Raw genomic sequence first — 19,340 nt, 5'->3', positions numbered from 1 at the left:
TCTTGGGACAGTTTCAAGTGGCTGTAGTAGCTGAATCTAATTTGGCAAGAGCATTTATGATGTCCCTTTAAAAACCAGTTTGTTGCTGCTGTTAGGCAAATTGAATAATGTTTGAATGCTGCCTGTGATCATATAATATCCAGAGAGGGAAGAGAAATTAATATTTTGACTTGAAAAATCACAGGAGATCATGAAGGTGAGCTTTGGAGGAGAGCTTAGACATGTAAGAGCAAGGAGTTAGGGCAAGGGGAACACTCTATAGGTTTGGGATGTGCATCTTTGTAGAATCTGGTTGGTGGCTGGACAAGCACATGTTTTGTTCAACCTTTTTAGCCTTTCTGGGGACTGTTCTTTTCCTTGTTTGCAGAAGGTGCTATTCAACCTTTGAGTATCTTGAAGGAGGAAGGATGGGAAAGAGGAAGACAAATTCCTAATCTAAAGAGGTCCCTGTGTGTGGAAGGTTAATACCAGAACTGGGTCTGGAAAAGACTGGTGTAGAAATTGAGAAATTAATTGTGTTCATTAGAGCAGGGCTTTCTTCCCTTTGGAGAATATCTGCTGGTACCAAGAGGAGCAGGCAGGGATGAGCACTGTGCCTTACAGTGTCTGGGCAGTAATGGCAGGAGCAGCTGGCTGTGAAAGCAGAAGAGGTTAAGGGTCTCCTGGTGTCACTGCAGGATGTTCCTGCTTTCTTGTGTGAGCATCCTGGTCATGCGTGAGCACCACAGGAAAGTTTGTAAGCCCTTCCTAGAGAGTGTGTTAACTCATTTAAGCTAACAGCTTGTTGTTGTGCATATTGATGATGAAACAGTCAGGATAAAACTGAAAATTTATGTAGCAAATGTTGACTTCCAGGAATTTGTAGTTCTTTTTAAAGTTGTGTGTAAAAAAACCCCTCTGTAGACACTGTGAATGAGCAAACACAGATCCAGGAAGTGGCTGCAGCAGCCATAGGTGACTGCTGAGTAGCCAACATTTATATTTCACAAAGTCAGTGCACATTTGAAAAAGTTCACTGCACATTCACGTGTCACTGCATGTTTTTATGGCCCTGCTGTGCATGCAGAATTGTTTGTTTTCTTCAAATAGAAAACAGTGTGAACCTGACCAGCACTACATAATAGAATAGACCCCTCTTCTAACATCTGGATCCTTTCATACTGTAATAGACAAACAGCTAAACATTCAGTGGCTTAATTTCTTTTTCTTTTTTTTTTTTTTTGCAATTTTGAGGCATTCAGATGCTTATCAGATCCTGATGGGCTTGCTGGTTTTACTTAGGCAAAATCACTGCTGACTTTGAAGCCCGTATCAGCTTTGTTTAGCTAATGAGCATTGACTTGAGAATTTGGCCCCAAATTCCTTTTATAGATAAATCATCTGGAGCTCTCACATAAGCAAACTAACTACTTATGTTTCCAGTATTTTTTGGGTTTCCTAGCATTGGGAGCATCACAGAAGTGAATGACCTTTCTCACAATCTTTTTGTTTCAAAATGGGATTGGGAATTTATGATAGAGGTTTATATAAAACACAGTTTTCCTGGCAGGAAAGTGGAGTTAGATCAACAACTTTACTCATAGTAACACTCCCACAGAAACAGATAGCACTGGTATCAGACTTCAGGAGGAGCAAGAATGACAAGGAAACTATGAAATAGGACGGTGTGACCAAACTTTTGAGGACTTACAGCTGCAAAACATTATATAACATGTGGGCAGCTACACAGGTGTTATAAAACTGCTGGTGTTGAGGGTCTATTTGATTAGCTAATTACCCTTATAAAGGGACAACCTAAGCTGTGTGAAACTCCCCCATCTGAAAACTCATTTTGTTGTGCTATTTTCAAATTTTCTCTCCACGAATTTCAGTTAAAAATAATTGGAAGTTTAGAAGAAAAGAAAGAAAGAAAAAGAGAATCCAATTTGTCACTAAAAAAATCAACTTTTAAAATTCCTCCCTGGTGGTCTGGTATTATTAAATATTCTCCTTGACTTTTTTTTAATCTTGGTTTATTGGAGGGAGAAAAACAATTATCTGTAAACGTAATTTTTAATGCATGGTAATAAAAATAAATGGTATAGCTCTGCTGCTGCTCACCTAAATCTTCTTCCCTGGTGGTCTGGTGGTATTAAATAATCTGTTCCACATGTATTCATCATTTGCTGACAGGAAAAGGAAAACTTTTTACATTTTATTGTCCACAAAACAAACACAATGTTACTTAATCAGGTGGGCAAGACTTTTCTGAGGGTCACTCAATAAACAAAAGGAATATCTGACTTTCCCAGGTGGTGTAATTTTAGCTCTCCTGATTTACATGACAATTATCATGAAGCTAGAAAAGCAGAAATTATTTCCAGGATGCCCTTTGTGTTCAGTTCTACTTTGTCCAGGTTATGTTTGTTATGGTTTTATTCTTTTCTGAAACAAATTAGCTAAGTAGTGAGTGTTTGCCACAAATTATCTCATTGCTGCTGAGGCATTCATTTACTTCAGGATATTTACTGTCTGTTTTACACTCATGCATAGCATCTTTTCTATGTAAATCTCACAGTGCTTTACTGACTTAGATCACCAAACATTTATTTCTTCTGTTTCAAAGACAAATAAGCTGATGAGCGCTGGTGTGCACTGTGGACTTGCCTGCAGCTGTGTGGCCGTTCCATGACAAGAGAGGAAAATAGAATCCCCAACCTCTGGGGGTTTTCCACCATATTATGGACCTCTAGCATCTTCTCCTTCAAAAATTCTTCATGTTTGTGTTCATTAAATCTTCACTTTAATTTTCCAAATACCCTTGAAGAAAATAGGCTTTAAGCAATGGAAGTAGAACACCAATTAACTCTTATTCATCATCTTTTTCGGCAATTGTGCAAGTTTTAGAAATGATGCTGGAGAAATTTTTCCTTCTCTAGTTTAAAACAGTGTAAAGTCATGAAGTGTGTACTCTTCTCTCGGAGGAGACCAAAAAATATTGATTTGTTGGACAGAGTATTATTGTATTAACACTGAATTTTGAAACAACATTTCCACACTGTTATATTTTTTTTGGTTTTGGCATAAATTTTAAAGATTTATCTGTCCTTACTGATGATACTTTTCATTTTGTAAAACAATATATATGATTTACTTATTAGATTCAAGCTGATATAATTAACATATAAATCTCAAGTTTTATACTGGGTGTATACTTCATATGGCACATTGGGGATGTTGACAGAAACTGCTTCATTTCCTTTGGGTTGTTTTACTTTGATACAGTTTGGACATTGAAAACAGCAGTGGGTAGAAAATGCACACTGGATCTCTTTTACAAAAGCTGATGCAGGGGCTGCTTTTTGCTAAAAAGCCTGTAAATAACAGGATCATAAGAGACTGCCACAAGATGTAATTTTGTTCTCATTATGCTGCGAAGGCTTGATAACTCGAGAGAGGTAAACCAACAGAGAAAAATAGATTTCCTATGACAATGATCTTAAAAGTAAAAAATTGTTCTAAACGGTTCACAGCCCTTTCTTGGAAGCACAAATATTTTTGTTTTAAAACAGGAAGATATGTACTTTTGTTTTTAAACATGAATTACTTTTATCTCAGAGGTATAAAATAATTAACTTAAACTCTGATAAAATCTGTAGTTTGTAATTGAAAACATGTGCATTGTGGGACCAATGGAATGTTTCCAGCCAAGCTGTGTGTGGCAGAAAAGAATCTCTACAGAGCTCAAAGCATTCCTGGTTTTATGGTAAATGTCTCTCTCTCCTCGCTGAATTCTTATTAATCAGTTTTATTTACATGGCGTTGTAGTGATCTACTGAAGAGTAAAATGCTTTAAAAACATTTTGAAAGATACAAAAGAGTCCTTGAGGGAGCAGACTTTAATTTAGCAGCAAGTTCCATTATAAACCACATTCAGTGATAAGGCTTGAAAGCAACCCAAACTTGTTATGTATGTGTGTATGTGTGTATTTATTTTCTACTGATGTTGTTGGATTGTCTTCTTGGGAAACTCCCTTACAGTGGAGTGATGAATTGTTTCTGTGGCCATGATAAGGATATATTTTATTAGGATATAATACTTATTCACATTAACTAACATTAATATGTTATAAAAACTTTTTCATTAAACCACTGCTCTCTGGGGTATGTATTTCCCAGGGATAGTAACACAAACCAGAGTGCTGTCTTTGTCACACTGTTAAAAGTGAAGATTGAAGAGGAAAACCTAATCAAAACCCCATTACTCTCTAGCAAACAGCCTCTTTTTTCTCCCAAAATATTACTTTTTAAAAAAGAAACTCATAGCTTGTAGAGATTGTTAAGTTCTCAGCAGAGGGCTCTATTGTCACATTCCCAAACTGAGCATACTTCATTTATTTTCTGATAATTTTAAATGGAGTACCATAGGGTTGATTGGGTTTTAATCCCTGTAGCATTCCTCAGAAGATGATCTTTGTGTAGGTACACAGGAAGAAAAATTTAGTCTGTGTTATAAAAACACAGACTAGGCCTTGCATACGTGGTAGCTTGTGTGTTGTAACTCCCATGTCGCTGCTGCTGCTGTGGGACTCGCTGTAGTCCTATTAGAGAGTTCAGAGAAAGCTCAGAGGTAACGGTGTGAACTGCAGATCTATTTGCAGAGCCCATGAAAAATTCACTATCTGATTGTGTAAACAAATACTGGAACAATATTTGATTCTAGAATGACACACAGGGTTTGCAGGTACTTAATTATTTGGAATGCTTTTAAAAAGGCCAGTGATAAAAATGTAATTCCATTGCATAGACTGTCTACAGAAATCTTTCAGGAAGGATGGTGACTGCAGCACAGATCTCTCTAACTTAATTTGATTGAGAAACTAAAAGTAACCATTGGAGCCTATTGTTTTCTCAGAGACCCCACCATAACTTGAGGAGAGAAAAGCATTTTGGTAATGAAGTGTGTTACAGCAAGGGAATGCAATGTTTTGTTCTCTGTTCTGAAGAGGTGGGATCCTTCTGGTCTCACTTCTATAAATTCGTTCTAATTTCAGAAACTCAATTCCCAAATCTGGAATCATTACTCCAGTATAGCTGCTTTTAATATTGGTAGAGGAATGTAAACAACTTCATGCTTTGAAAGAACTTTGAATTATTTTTGTTGTTTTTTTTTTTTTTTCCTTCATAAGCCAGTCTGAGAAAGAAAGCTATCACAGGACAATTTCTCTGAAGCCACTGAATGATTTTTGGTGTTCAGTGCTAAGCTTTAAGTTTGGAAAAAACCTCTCAGCTGTGGGAAAGGCACAGAGATACCCTGGAATAAAAACTGTTTCATTTTCAGGACATGAGATCACTACTAAAACCATGAAGAAACAGAGTCCTGAGCTCATTCAGCTGTACCCACCAAATCTATCTGAAGCATTATATTTTTGTAAAAGATGAAAGAGATTTGTCAGTACAAACAATCATACCACCTACCCTTGTGCTAATATGTCTTAAAGTACTGGGAACTTAAATATTAATTAGAATAAAAATAGTATTTAGTCTAATATGAGCATGAATGTAAAGAAAGCTACTTGGTGTTCAAACAGAAGGGATCATTTTTTCACATGAAAGTAAGCAAGTGGTGGAATTCATGATCTCAATGTTTATGTTTAGTGTTGAACATGCAAAAAAAATTGATTATGATTTAAAAAGCAATTAGACAAATCTATGAGAGAAAAATATTAATTAGAAATTTACTGCTTTGGCTTAGAAAGTCTTAAAAGTAGAGATTTCTAGGAGGTGAAAGACTATTCTGGACAAATACCAGTATATGATATATAATCCTTCTGAAGCATCCTTATTGGCTATAACAGAAGGCAGTGTGGGGGATTAGACAGATTTTGATGTGGTTGTTCTTCTGTTGATACACTGCTGCAATATCATTACTTTGACAGCACTAGTCCTTTGTCACAGAGCAATTCCTCTTACAAGCTGTTAGAGCTGTTAGTCTCTCTGATGCTTGCACTGATATCAAGAACATCAGTCTTCATAGTCAAAGTTAGAATTAAAATAGTATTTACGAGTGTTGTTCTTATTGCTCTTATTGCCTCCTTTTGTGACTTGGAATTCTTCAACTTGTGTGCCTCTGCTTATCTAACTTAAGAAACTATTTTTGAGTTTTCATTAGCTAAGATTCTAGGTGATGTTAAAATAAGAGTCAGTTGATACTGAAAAGGCTCTACCCTGATTTTTATTTATCATTGTTCTCTTTAATTTTTATATTTTCATTTGTTTAACTAACTGTAAGTGTTGTGCAAGAACAGTGATGTAGAACAGTGGAACACACTGGTGAAACATCTGTCTGGAGGGGTAAAAAAGCATGTTTGGAAGGAAAACTTCAGTTTTGAGCTGTAAATTTGAGGAAAGTATAATTGGCATCTGAAAATCCTCAAAAATTGTTGTATAACCTAATTAACCGAATTTTTATTATGCATTATAGGAATACATTTAATTTTAACATTTTAATCCTATGAAATCAACACACTGATACAAGAATTATTTATTAAAACTTCCTGACTTTTAGTCATCTCAGCATATTATACTGTTTTTCTTTAAGGCAATCATGAATCAATACAAAGTTTCTTGTATTTTGGATTCTTAAGAGAACATTTCTGTGTTCATCTGACAGGAGAAGGGTGTTCCTGCATGAGAAGCTCTGAAAAGTGGTGGCAACCCTCACAGCCCCTTTATTTCAGTCAGTCTTTGTTTTGAAGTCATTGCTGAAGCAGTTTGAGCAGCCTGATTGTGAATGCATGGTGTCATACACACAGTCGTAAATAGTTAAATGGGAGCCTTTTTTTCTTTAAATAGTTACCATGCGTAAGACTTGATCTGAAGAGTGGTAATTTTACTAAAACAGGGAGGTCTGCTGTCTTTGTATATGCTGGAATGCATACTCATCCTTGGAATGTGACAAAAATAAAAACATTTATAGACACACAGAAGCCAGAAAGAAACTAGAAGTTCTGCCTGTGACTCTGAAATGATTGCAGCTTGCAGACCTGTGGGTAGGAAGGCTTGCAGTGCCAGTGTGGAACTCCAGCCCATTTCAGATCTAGAGGCTGGAGACACAGCTGTTTGACAGCACTGGGAGACTTTAGTCCTACCCTACAGACTTTCAGTTCTTGTGCCAGTGGAGCTGTTGACATGAGAGCTCTGGGACTTCACAGGGTGCAGAGCAGCCCTTCTGCGCTGTGCAAATGGGTAAGAGCTTAGTCCCAATACTGGGAGAACGTGGTGACAACGTAGTCACTAAAAAGTCACTCAAGTTATAACACTGAGCAGAGACATGCAAGGCTTGAATTGTGTCTGTCAGGTTGCTGTCTGGACTTGGAAAAAAGAACTGTGTCTAGGAAATTCTTTCTTGAGAAGTAATGGGAGCTCTTCTGAGTGCAAGGATTGCATTCAGGATTACATTCAGTGTAAGGAATACATTCATTTTGCAACATTAGTTAGTTGTGACTAATAAAACCAATTAGGTGACATCATCATCAGAACTTGATATTGTTTTCTTAACCTATAACATAGGTTCAAAATTGAATCTATCAAATACAGTTCTGCATTTTCCAGATACTAATTAACAAAAATAAGCTCACTGTAGAAGTGCTTTCAAAATTCAGTGCATAAAAACTAACATCTTGCCATTTTTAATAATATTTATAATGTAGCACCCGGTCCTTCTAGGTTTCCTAATATGCCAAAATATTCAGGCATACCGTAAAAACTTATTTTGTGTTTAGAACTAGAGTGAATTTCGCCTTGTGAGTAGTCCTGTGTGATTTCGATACCATTTCCAGAGCAACTGCTGAGATTTCTCTTTCTTGCCCTTTCTGTGAAATGGTACTGCAACAGCCTCAGAGAAGTGTACAGCTTGTGTGGTTATAATAATGAGACAGGCTCTTCTGCTCTGCAAAGCAGAACATCCTTTTCACATAGAATATATTATACTGTGTGAAATAGAACTGTTTGTCTTTTGTTACTAAATATTGGTAAAATAATATTATAGGACAACATAGTTCAATTTTTGTTGTGCGCGAGTCAAGTGAATGAGAGTCAATTCAAACGAAGGTACTGGCAATTAAAGGTGAGGATTGGCTGCTTGGTAGTATAGAGTGTGCAGATCAGCTTCAAGCAGATGGAAGGCCATTTTGTATGGTCATAAGGTCATAAAATAGCCAAAAATGCATATCAGAGAAAGGTTTTACTGATGGGTTAGAAGCTGGGTACAGTAATAGGCTGAGCACAGAGAAAGCTTCCGCAGGAGGGTAGGATTGCTCTTCCTTTGTAAACTGCTGGCCATCAGCTCTTTCCAGGGCAGAGAGTAGGGGCTGTGGTGATAGAAGCAGCTTGTTCAGTGTTTCCAGGTGTGTGTTTGTCTCCACAGCTGCAGGTTGTGCACAGCTCCTGCAGCTGCCCAGGAGAGCTCCTTTTCCTGTGGCTTTTCCAGCCTTCGTTATCCTCACACTAAGCACTAGAGTCACAGTATGACATTGAGCATATGGACTTGTTCTTCAAGAAGCTGCACTTCCCCACAGGTAAATAAGTTGTTTTATGTGAGAGGAAGAGGTGGTTATGGATACATTTAATGCATTAGTATTAAATGTATCCATACATTTAGTACAGTACATTTAGTGCAGTGTATACCTCCCTTGAAACAGGTCAGGTAAGCTGAGTAATATCAAACACAGGGTTGATTTGGCAAGTGGCAATAGCAGAATTAGTAGTTTTCTGAGTAATTTAACTCTCTCCACATATTTTCTTCTTCCCTCATCTGCACCATTATCACATTAAAGTGTACCAAAATGCTAGCTGCTCGTTAGAGAATGAATGTACCTCTGGCAGGTCCATAAACTAGGGCCAGAGCTTCAGGAGTGCGTAGAGCCTGGCAGCTCCAGCTGATAGCAGCAGGAGTTGCAGGTGCTCTGTACGTCTGAAAATTCAGGGCAGTTTTCAACCAGAGATGTCTTAAGCATGGCTGTATGTATACCTGGGGAAAGGGATTAAACGTGCCAAATCACACACTCATGTGCAAATGAGGAAGAATAATGTTTTCATATGTACACTTGAGATAAACCTTTTAGAATGTCAGAGTGAAAACAAACCCCTTCATATCATTTGCAGTTATTTGCAATATATTGAACATCAGAATAGATCTGCAGTTTTACTGAGGGCTAGCCCATGTAAGCCTGCAGCCCATGTCCTGGGGCAGATCCTTGCAATGTGGAGAGCCTCCTTATGTGCTCAAGCACTGGTTGAGATAGTCTGCTTTGAAGGAGTGAAGTTTATAGAGACAAGAGAGACATATGAGGCTGAGGTTTCAGCACTTGCACAGGATGTCAAAGGGAAGTGTGTTTTGAATGGAAAAAGTTATAAGGTGCTGTGGATGGTGATCTGAGCATCAGGTATCAGCAAAATTACCGGTGATGTTTTTGGCAATAGGTATGTATTTCCCACTTCTCTATTCTCCTTTCAGAAAATGAGAAAGCGGTACCACAAAAAAAATCATACTGCCTTATTTAATAGATTTTGTCTTTGTTTTTTCTTTATAAGAAAAAGGCATTTATATTATATTGAGGAACTCTCTAGAGATGCCCATGTAGCACTGAACAATTCTGTATTTGGGTTCACATGTTCTGTGGAGCAAATTGAGAAAAAACTGTGTAAGTATTCATTTGCTGAACAAGGCAGGGATCTGCAGAAAAATACTGCATGCAGTCATCATTAAAAGCGCCATCACAGACTGTGTAGAGCTGTCTTCTGAACTTTGTCTCATTTGCTTATTTAGCATCAGTTTTATGTACCCGTGTAAATGTGCAGCTACATTAACCATTAGAGGATTGTCACAGAACTTAGTGGAATTGTACTTTGCAGGAAGTCTCTCACAGGTTGTGGTATTATAGATGTGGTTGATTAGTATAGCAACAGCCTTTTCTTTGCCTGCTGAACTGTGTATTCAGTATTTTCCTAAGCGCTAGACTCATTTAGAATTTCAAAACAACCCCTCCCACAAAAAAACCTAAACAGACTTACCACTGGCTAAATGCATTAGTCAATGCATTTATATATGAATGAAGAAAATCTGTTACTTAAGAAAGACCCTGACTGTGTTTACAAATACTAAACAACAAAATTAATAATTAGAAGTATATTACAGTGCTAGTCATTGGCTGCATGAAGGTTATGGACTGCATTTTTGTACTGCTATGAGAGAAAGGCTAATATTAAAGTCAATCGAACAAACCCCAGTTCCATCTGCTGGAGGGGGAAAAAAAGGCACAAAGAAAGCAAAAAAACCTAAAAGCTATATAAAGATTTTGTGTTTTCATTTGACACATAGCATAACCTTTAACTATTATGACCTTTTTGGAAAACGTCCTTGACTTAAGACAGATCCTATTGTGGTTTTGTTTGGTTTTTTGTTTGGGTTTTTTTTTTAGTTCTTCTCTGAGAGGTACAGTTTTAGATACAAACAGAGATCTTGAGTTAATGCCCAACTGGCAAGTGTTCTGTCCCTCTAAGGGTCTAAGCTTGATTGTGGTGAGGAGTCTGCATTCCTCAGTGATAGTAGTTTAAGTATGATTTTTAAAAAGATGATTGAAAAGAAACCCAGGACTTCCTTCTAAAGCAGCTTTCTAGATACTGAGATGGAATCTCTTCCTCATCTTGTCTGCAGCAATGTCCAAAGAAATTCTCAATTTCCTAAATATTTTTTTAAGTACTAGGACTAGATGCCAGTAGGAGGCAATTTTTCTTAAAAATAAATTAGAGTGGAACAGTAGGTTAAAAGTTCTAAAGAAAGAAAAATAAACAGATGCAAGAATGAGGAAAGGAGAAGAAACAACAAATGAAGAATAAAATATTTAATGCTTTTCAATTAACTGTGCAGACAATTAGTACACTGGTGGATTATATCACAGAAATCATACATATTAATTTTTTGCAGCCATTATCTTATATGTAATTTACTCCCCTCTAATCATTAACAATGCTATTAAAAGGTGGATGTGGATGAAAATTCTGGGTAGTGTGCAGGAAAATAATATGGGTGAGGGTCAAGAATGAAGCTGAAAACCAACAGATTTTAAAGCACAGAGGTGTGAGACTGGAAGGGAACTGAAACCTGAAAGGAAATGAAATGAGGAGGAAAGAATAGAGCAAAAACTGTGATCTGACTCTGTCCAGTTCTTACGGTAGTTGAAGTGCTTTTCTGTTAAGGTGCTCCCTCTGTTCCCCAACATGCTGCAGTTTAATCTTTATCCTGAACAAACATTCTTTTCATGAAAGGCACAGTCTTTTGGAATCACACAGCTTTTCTTCACGATGGAAATCTGTGTGTGCATCATGAAGAAGATAAATATGTGTATGAAGAAGTGTCCCCGGGGTCTTTTCCAAAGCAATGAAGCATCCTTGTTTCAGGTTACAATGGCAGCTTGAGGGCAGCATTTCCATCCAGAAAAAAATGGCTGTGACTTCATAAATAGAGCCCTTCTTGGAAAATGAGATAAAATGCATAACCAGGAATGTGTTAACCAAAGAGAGAAGAGAAACATCAGCAAAATGAAAATGAACGGCTGACACATAGTTGAGAAAAGGTTACCAGTGGGAATTTCTTTGTCTGAATGGATGTTTTGTTGTATAAATAGATGTGTTTTTGTCGTTATATGAGTTGCTAGTATTAATTAAAACGGTAATCAAATTTCCCTGGTGCTTTTCACACCTGAAAACGACAGTCCTTCACACAGCTGTAAGGATTTACTGAGTCAGAGCTTTCTGCTAATGTTCGTATCTGTGGTATTCAGGTACCAGCTAATTAGACTGTGCATTTAAAGTAGGATTGTTCTTTCTGTATTTTTTTTCTCCGTGGTTTTGAGTAGAAATGTTAGGCTGCTGCAACAGAGCAGTAGCAATGCTTTGTGACTGACAAAGCATATCATATTACAAGGTCCACAATCGGTTTTGCATGCCCAGCACCTTTTCATAAACACAGGCTCCAGGCAAATATCAGCTGTGGGAGAAAGAGCTGCTGGCCAGCCTAGCAGAGGGATGCTATGGCATTGTCTCTGTGAAACAATATGACTGAAGGTTGTGGCCTGCAGCTTGGCTGTTTGATGAACTCTCCAGTGTTTGCTTCTTGCCTCCCCCCCAGCTCCTTGATTGATGCTGATAGCAGCAGAAGAAATGTGCACACTTACATCCATTTTATAAAACGCATTGGCCCAGACCTAACCACCGGGCACACCAGGGGCTGTGTTGTCTGCCACTTTGTCCCTCAGATACTCAGGGAAATTCATGGACTTTCAAGTCTAGCAATTACTTTACGCCTTTACAAGAAGGGAAGGAAATAGGATGATGCTTTTAATAGTAATTAAAAGCCCAGGATAAATTGTGAGCATAAGTCACAGCTGCTAGTTGTGAGAGCTCCCCATATTGACTCACCTTCCGGTTCTGGACTTTCTATTGTTTCACATCCTGAGTTCTGAGTAAAAGTCCAGAAGGACTTTACCTAAGCCAACAAATACTCCCAAGAGGAATAATACACTTTTGAGTCTACTGTACAGGAGAGACAGAATTGGAGAGTGAAGAATGATAACTGTAGGTGCATAAGGACATATTTTCTCACTGTATGATTGGGATTTTGTTTGGCTAGGTTTGAAATGCACAGGTTTCATCTCATTACTTATTCCACATACCAGGGTCATGCCTCCCTTCACACATACCTAAAGGAATGAAGGCCTGCAGTAGTCAATTTTCTCACATTTCCATTGGCTTGGTTATGTGTTTTTAGTAATTTCTTTGGAAAGCGTTAAGTGACTTATTCCTCTGCTTTCTGAGTAAGTGTTCTTGTCTCTTCATAAGAAAAAAATGCTGCCTATTTATTAATCATTCTAATAATAAACAAAATTATGATTAAATTATGATAAATTATTTTTGTACTATTTCACAGGAATTAATATATTTAGATAGCATAACCTGACATACTGAGGGGTAGCCTTTATAGGACCTCTCACCTTCACAGAGGCAAATCATAATTTGAACATCAGCACCATGATATTCATCATCCATCAGTTAGCCTCAAGAATGCCACTTCCTTAAGGTGTTTGTATAGGGGCAGTATAGAGAGCTTCAGATTTAAGTGTGTTGTCTGGCCCCAAGCATGCTCAGCTAAGTCACACCACCAAACAAAGTAACAACTGATGGGATTCAAAAGGTCTTCAAAGAAGGACTTTTTGATTGAAAAAAAGTCTCTTTTTTTGAGAGAAATATTGATAAATATGGGCCTTGTAATTTAGAGTTTTCTATATTTTGACTGTATTTCTATATATGTTAAAGGTATATTAATCCACACATGCTCAACTGCTTTCATAATGAAACAGGGTAAAAGGGTGAGAAAGGAATTAACAAATACCATACAAAAGTCAATCTGCCTCTCATCGAACTTGGCGTTCAATATCTGCTTTCAAAGATCTTTAATTCCTGACTTCTTATTTTTCCATGCTTTAATCACTATCTTTATGTAAAAAATTTGGTGAAAGGACAGCTTTTAATAAATTCTGCATTCTCATGAATGTGATTCATTTTTTTAATGTCTCCTGCCACAAGGCTTTTGCTCATTACTTATTTCTAACCCACTTGAATTCTCTTTCTGTGCCATAGCTTCTCCCTTATCCGTCACTTGGCGCTCTGCAGAATCCTTCCTTTTGCTGTCCATCTGCTCCTCACTGTGCTGATGTGAAGTCCAAACTGTTAAACCTGAGCCCCTTTTGTGCTGTTGAACAGTACTGCTTTTATCATTACATGATTAACTGTCTGACATTAATTTATCTAATCAATGTTGGATTCATAGGTATTTGTGAATTTATAATTATGCATGCCATAAAAAAAAAAGAAAAAAAGGAAAAAAGAAAAAAGAAAAAAAGGAAAAAAACCTAATTTACATTCTTAATTTAGGAGCTGCTTGGTTTCCTTAAGAATTTTGACAATTTTCTGTACACTGTTCTTCATTGAATGCACATTCTGTGTAGGATCAAAAACAGTCAGAAACAAGGCAGTTATGAGTCTATCCATTAGATAATAATAATAATAGGCTTATTTCTCTGTCGAAGTTGAGAAAATCATAGCCTTTCTTTTATTAGCTGAGACGGTGGTAACACAGAGCATTCTCACAAGCCAAAAGACTCCTTTTGGGGATGAACAACCTTCAGAAATATTTTCTGTCTCTCATGTATCAGCCTAATTTCTGCTGCTGTTGAAGTCAAAAGCAATTTTCCACAGGTGATACTTCAGTTTTATTCTACTAAAAGCAATACACTGTTTGAAAAATCTTCATTAAAGAACAAGTACGGTACTATTTACTACGTGCATAATGTCCCAACTTGTCCTTCTCCTTCATTCTGTTTCTCATATGCTGTCATATCCAAACATATCTGATCTTCTATGCACTGTGAACATAAGTACTTCTGCTAAAATGTTAGAATCTTTCCTTAGGTGAGTCTTCTTAGATAGCAGGTCTACAGATTCTGATGTGTATATATTTGCACACTTTATTATTTGCTTCAAGATATGGGGTAAAAGCATTCTTTTTTAATGTAAAGAAGAGTCATTAACTGTTTATCCAGAGTGCTTGTTGTGTTAGCTCTTTTTCTGCACTATAATAAATAGATGCTGAGTTAATAGTGGCAGCTTTATGTTAACTTTCATAATGTGAATTGTCTCGTAAGTGACATAAAATCTCACTAATGTATTCTGAATAGGCCATAGATAAAAATATTTTCTGTTCATATAAAAATCCAGAAACTGCTCCAAATAGATTGAAATGAAGACCTGATTATAGTGAAATAGCAACTTGACAAAATTTCAAAGTATATATAAACTACCAAATTAAAGAACTCCAAAAGCCTTACTGTAATGATGAGAGGATGTGAATGGTTAGAAATACGTTTTGGGCCATTGCATGGTAGCATCAATATTAAAGAATGAAATTTGCTGGAAAATAATCTTTTAGCAGCATGTGACCACTCTGGACTGAGGGGGAGCTCTGAGCTGATCTTAGAGCTCCAGCATTACTGAAGCTGCTGGGTGGTCACTATGTAATTGCATCCAGCTGATTTCCTTACAGTAATCCCTGCATTTGTTGAATAACTCAAAGCAGAATATATGGTACAACTCCTTCTTTCCTCCCTTCCCCATACCATATTTTGCATTTTGCAAGGCTTTGTGTTTATTTTTCCCAAATGCTTGCAATTCTTTCTTAGCCTAAAAATTCCAGTTAATAAAGTTTGTTTCAATTTTGCTTGCCTTTTCCCTCACCCCACCACATCGCTCCCCAAAAAAATCTGAGCATACATTTAGAGCACCCTTTTTTATTTGTAAACTGGATGGGTACCTTACCATAAGCATGTCCTCAGTATTTTTCTTAGTATTATTGTTGGCATTTGTTGGTCTATTGTTTGTTTTAATTTGTATTTAAATATGTTGCATAGTAGCAAGCCACAATTTTCTTGTACCCCAATGTATCTGGAGTCATATTCAGTTAAAGTTCACTGAAGTTAGTCCTTGGGATTTTGGCTTAGCCAGAGAGGAAAGTTATCCACAGAATTTAAATGTGAGCTTTACTGGTGTTTAAAGCTCAGTGGCATTTGGAACTAGATGTTTGATTCTGGTCCTCTGCTATTCTTAATTTTATTTTGTTACTGCTACTGTAACAAATGTATTCTGATCCCATGATTTGTGTTGTCCCTGGTACCATCAACGTTACTCTTAGCTTCTTTGTATGGCTAGAATGGCCTGAAGGAAGTATCCCTTACCATTTCAATTGTCATATTAATTTTATAGGCAACAGAGTAAAACTCCACAAACTGAACTCATTTAGAGCTGCTCAAAGAATTATACCCTCTGCTTAGATGCCGTACTTAGATTGACTTTTTAAGGTGATATTACTCTTTTATATATTTGTGTTTTTAAAAGAGAATAATCCCTGTAAGGCACTTTAGCATCAATCACCCCTGGAGTGAAGGTTGTTACAAGCAGATGTCTCATCAGGTAAACAAACCACAAAGCATGGCATGTCTTCATAGGGAGACTATGCTAAAAGCTAAGGCATTTAAATGGAGAACACTGGGAAAAAGGTGTAAGAACATGGAAATGGGAGGAGTGTTCTCTGTAGACCAGTAGCACTGTCACTAAGAAAAAAAAAAAATTGTAATATTTCACTATATTTTATTTTAAAGATGAGATTTAATATTATTTGGATGTAACATAAATCCAGGCACAGCAATGGTTAGATTCAAGAAACCCCAATATGACAGTCTTCATAACAAAAAATAGAGAGAGTATGGGTAGTCATTAGTTTATAAAGAATTGATATTTTTTTGTCTGTTTTCTAGGTTTTATCAGTTTGAGGCTGATTTCTGAGCAGACTAAAGTATTTTTTCATGTTTGTGGAGCAGCCTGTTCTCTTCTGGTATTATATTCCAGGAAAGATTCACTGGGTACATTCCTTAAACATGACTGTGCATAAAGCGTGTGGAGATCAAGGAAGGATAAATTGCTTTAGACTAATAAGTTAGATCTACATCTTTACTATTGTTAGGCATAAATCTTCCTGCATGTAGGGCTAAACAAATTCTTGTGATAGAACAAATGGTTCTGGAGAGATAGTTATGAATGTGAAGCCAGGGAATATGGATTTACGTTCTGTTAATTTCAGTAGGAAATGCAGACCACTGTTTTCCATGTATAAAAATATCTGAAATATATCCTGTTTGGTAAATTGCAGTTACATACAGCAGACATCACACTGGTGTTTTCTGCCTCTATACATTTTCATATTGAGATCCTTTCTGGTTCTCTGGTTTTCTCAGGAGTTACAGGTTAAGTTCCATGATTCCATTATATTTAGGCTCTTAAATGATGTTTATCCTTGTAGTTCTGGGCTTAGCAGCTCATGAAGGAATGGGACTAATATCTGTCACATGTTGGTCATTCTCTCATCCTCTCTCCAGAGAAGAAGCAATGGAATGCCTTGGTTTGCTAGAGATTTTAGTATTTATTTTAATATCCACAAGTTGGTATGGGCTTATTTTAGGGACAGCAAAATCTTACACTGGGAATGGAATGACATGAGCTTTGCAGCAGTCTTTATTCTTTGTGGGAGTTTGCTTCATGCATTGGATGAGCTGAGAAAGATCTGTGCTCTATTGGCAATCTTTTTTCTTGAGACTTCTCTTTTAATAATAGTTAACAGCCTTTCACCTAGAGCTTGAGTTTCTCTTATGTTTTCTAGGTCCAGACTGTTGAGGAAATGAGTAAATAGAAAAATACAACAAAATAAATAGAAAAATACTGGAGATGGCCTTGGGCTTGCAGATAGCCATATACATGTACAAACACCAAAAGGATCACACATGGTGTGTGGTGCTTCATTCCTGGCCAGCCCCATGCCTAACATTCATACAGAAGTGGCAATTTTAATGGCCAGAAGAGGAGAGAATTTTATATGTATATACTCAAAACACTTTGGTTTTTCATCATAAGTACAGGTCCTGTCTGGTGTAGCGTGAAGTTTTGCAGCATGACAGGAAGTAACATTGAAAAGTGCGTTATTGTACTCATTGTGGTAATTATGCCTATAAAATTGCAATCCAACCTTGTAAACTATTGTAGGCTTACTCATAAGTAGCGGTAAATTGTCATAACAAGTGTTTGGTGAGTTGGTATTTGCAGATCAGGTCCATAGTTAGAGGAAGATCCAGAAAGTGTTCTCACATAGAGGCAGCTTGGGAAAAATTTTAAGTCAGAAGGAAAGAATTTCTGGCACTTGCATGATTTTGAGATCAGGTCTGTAAAGTCTACAGTAAGAGAATACTGCTTTTCTTTATTTTAAATATGTATTTTTAGGAAACTTAAATTTTATAAAATATTTCCTTGTGAGTATCATTAACAAATGAGTGGAATGTGCTGTCCTTGTGCTAATTAAAGATTCTGCAATCTATAGTGTCTCCATCATCTGCATAAGAACATTTATGTACCGCTTGTTTGAGGATGGTAGAATCCGTCTCATAAAAAATCACAGTTGGAAACCTTGAACACTTTCCATCCAAAATGATTCTTGCTGTGTTAGATAACCATTTAATAGCTGTCCAAAACAGAGAGATAAAAACAGAAATATGTCAAGAACAGAATATATATGTATCTGCCTGAATGTATATATCTTTAATATTACAATATAATGCAAATAGGTTTTTAAACAAAAAATATTTATTGAGGAGTGGAAATGGAGTAGTAGTAGTACAGTTTATCCACTACATAAATTAAAACCTTCTAATATTTACAAAAGTGGTATTTCCTAAGGAATTTCAAAATACAAAGAATACCTGGACTAAGAATGAAAAGGACATATTCATACTATTATAAATAAAGGCCCCTGATTCTGCAAGCACTTGCAATAGTAAGGGACTGTGGACATACCAGCAGCTCACTGGTTCTTTCTATGGCTGATTTTGTCCTAAAGTTTCCCTGGATGCCCAAACCTCTGATCCCAGAAACACCCATTAACTGTATTTAGCTATTATGACTAGCTTTAATGGGGGTACTTACATGAGTAAGACAAGTGTTTGGATAACTTTTAAGGAATCCTTGCCTAGGTATTAGTGGATAATATGAGCTATTAACTAATTAATGTGCACTTGTGAATGGTGAAATGCTCCCACAGATGCTTAAGAGAGTTTTGTAAATTTGCTAACACAAATCATGCAGTAATGCTGCTTGTGTACTTAGTTGTCTTCAGGTTTGGGCTGTGGTCTTCAATATACTGGTAATTTAATAAAATTTCATTTTAGGCTTGTGACAGTTTAATGTTTAAACCAATTAATATTTTTAAAGTAGTCTTAAAAGTGTCTATTCATTGTGCTCTCTGGGAGAAAGCACAATGGAAGGAAAACATCTCTAGAAGCAGCTGAGCAAGATCTTTCATAAATATTCAAGCGTGCAGTTTTCAGCTGCTGGTTTGATTCCTAAAGGGCTAAGGTGAAATCTGTGAAATGTTCATTGGTGAAAAGATTACAGACCCAGAGTTGTCTTATAGATCCTTTATTCCATACTACAGACTCACCCAGGGACAATACATGTGGCACTTCATGGGAGAGCAGTGCTCAGCATGACTGTGTGTCTTATTTTGCTGGTCTGATTTCTATTTCTCTGAAATAGAAAGACCGGGACAAATCCAGATATATTCCTTAACTGGGCCTGAGTACAAGAGGTACATGAAGACAAAATTAAAGATCACAACCTTTGAGGCAGTTTGACTCACTGAGGAGATT

The sequence above is a fragment of the Poecile atricapillus genome, chromosome 5 (genome assembly GCF_030490865.1).
Source record: "Poecile atricapillus isolate bPoeAtr1 chromosome 5, bPoeAtr1.hap1, whole genome shotgun sequence".
Classification (NCBI taxonomy): Eukaryota; Metazoa; Chordata; class Aves; order Passeriformes; family Paridae; genus Poecile; species Poecile atricapillus.
This window is presented reverse-complemented; position numbering follows the sequence as displayed.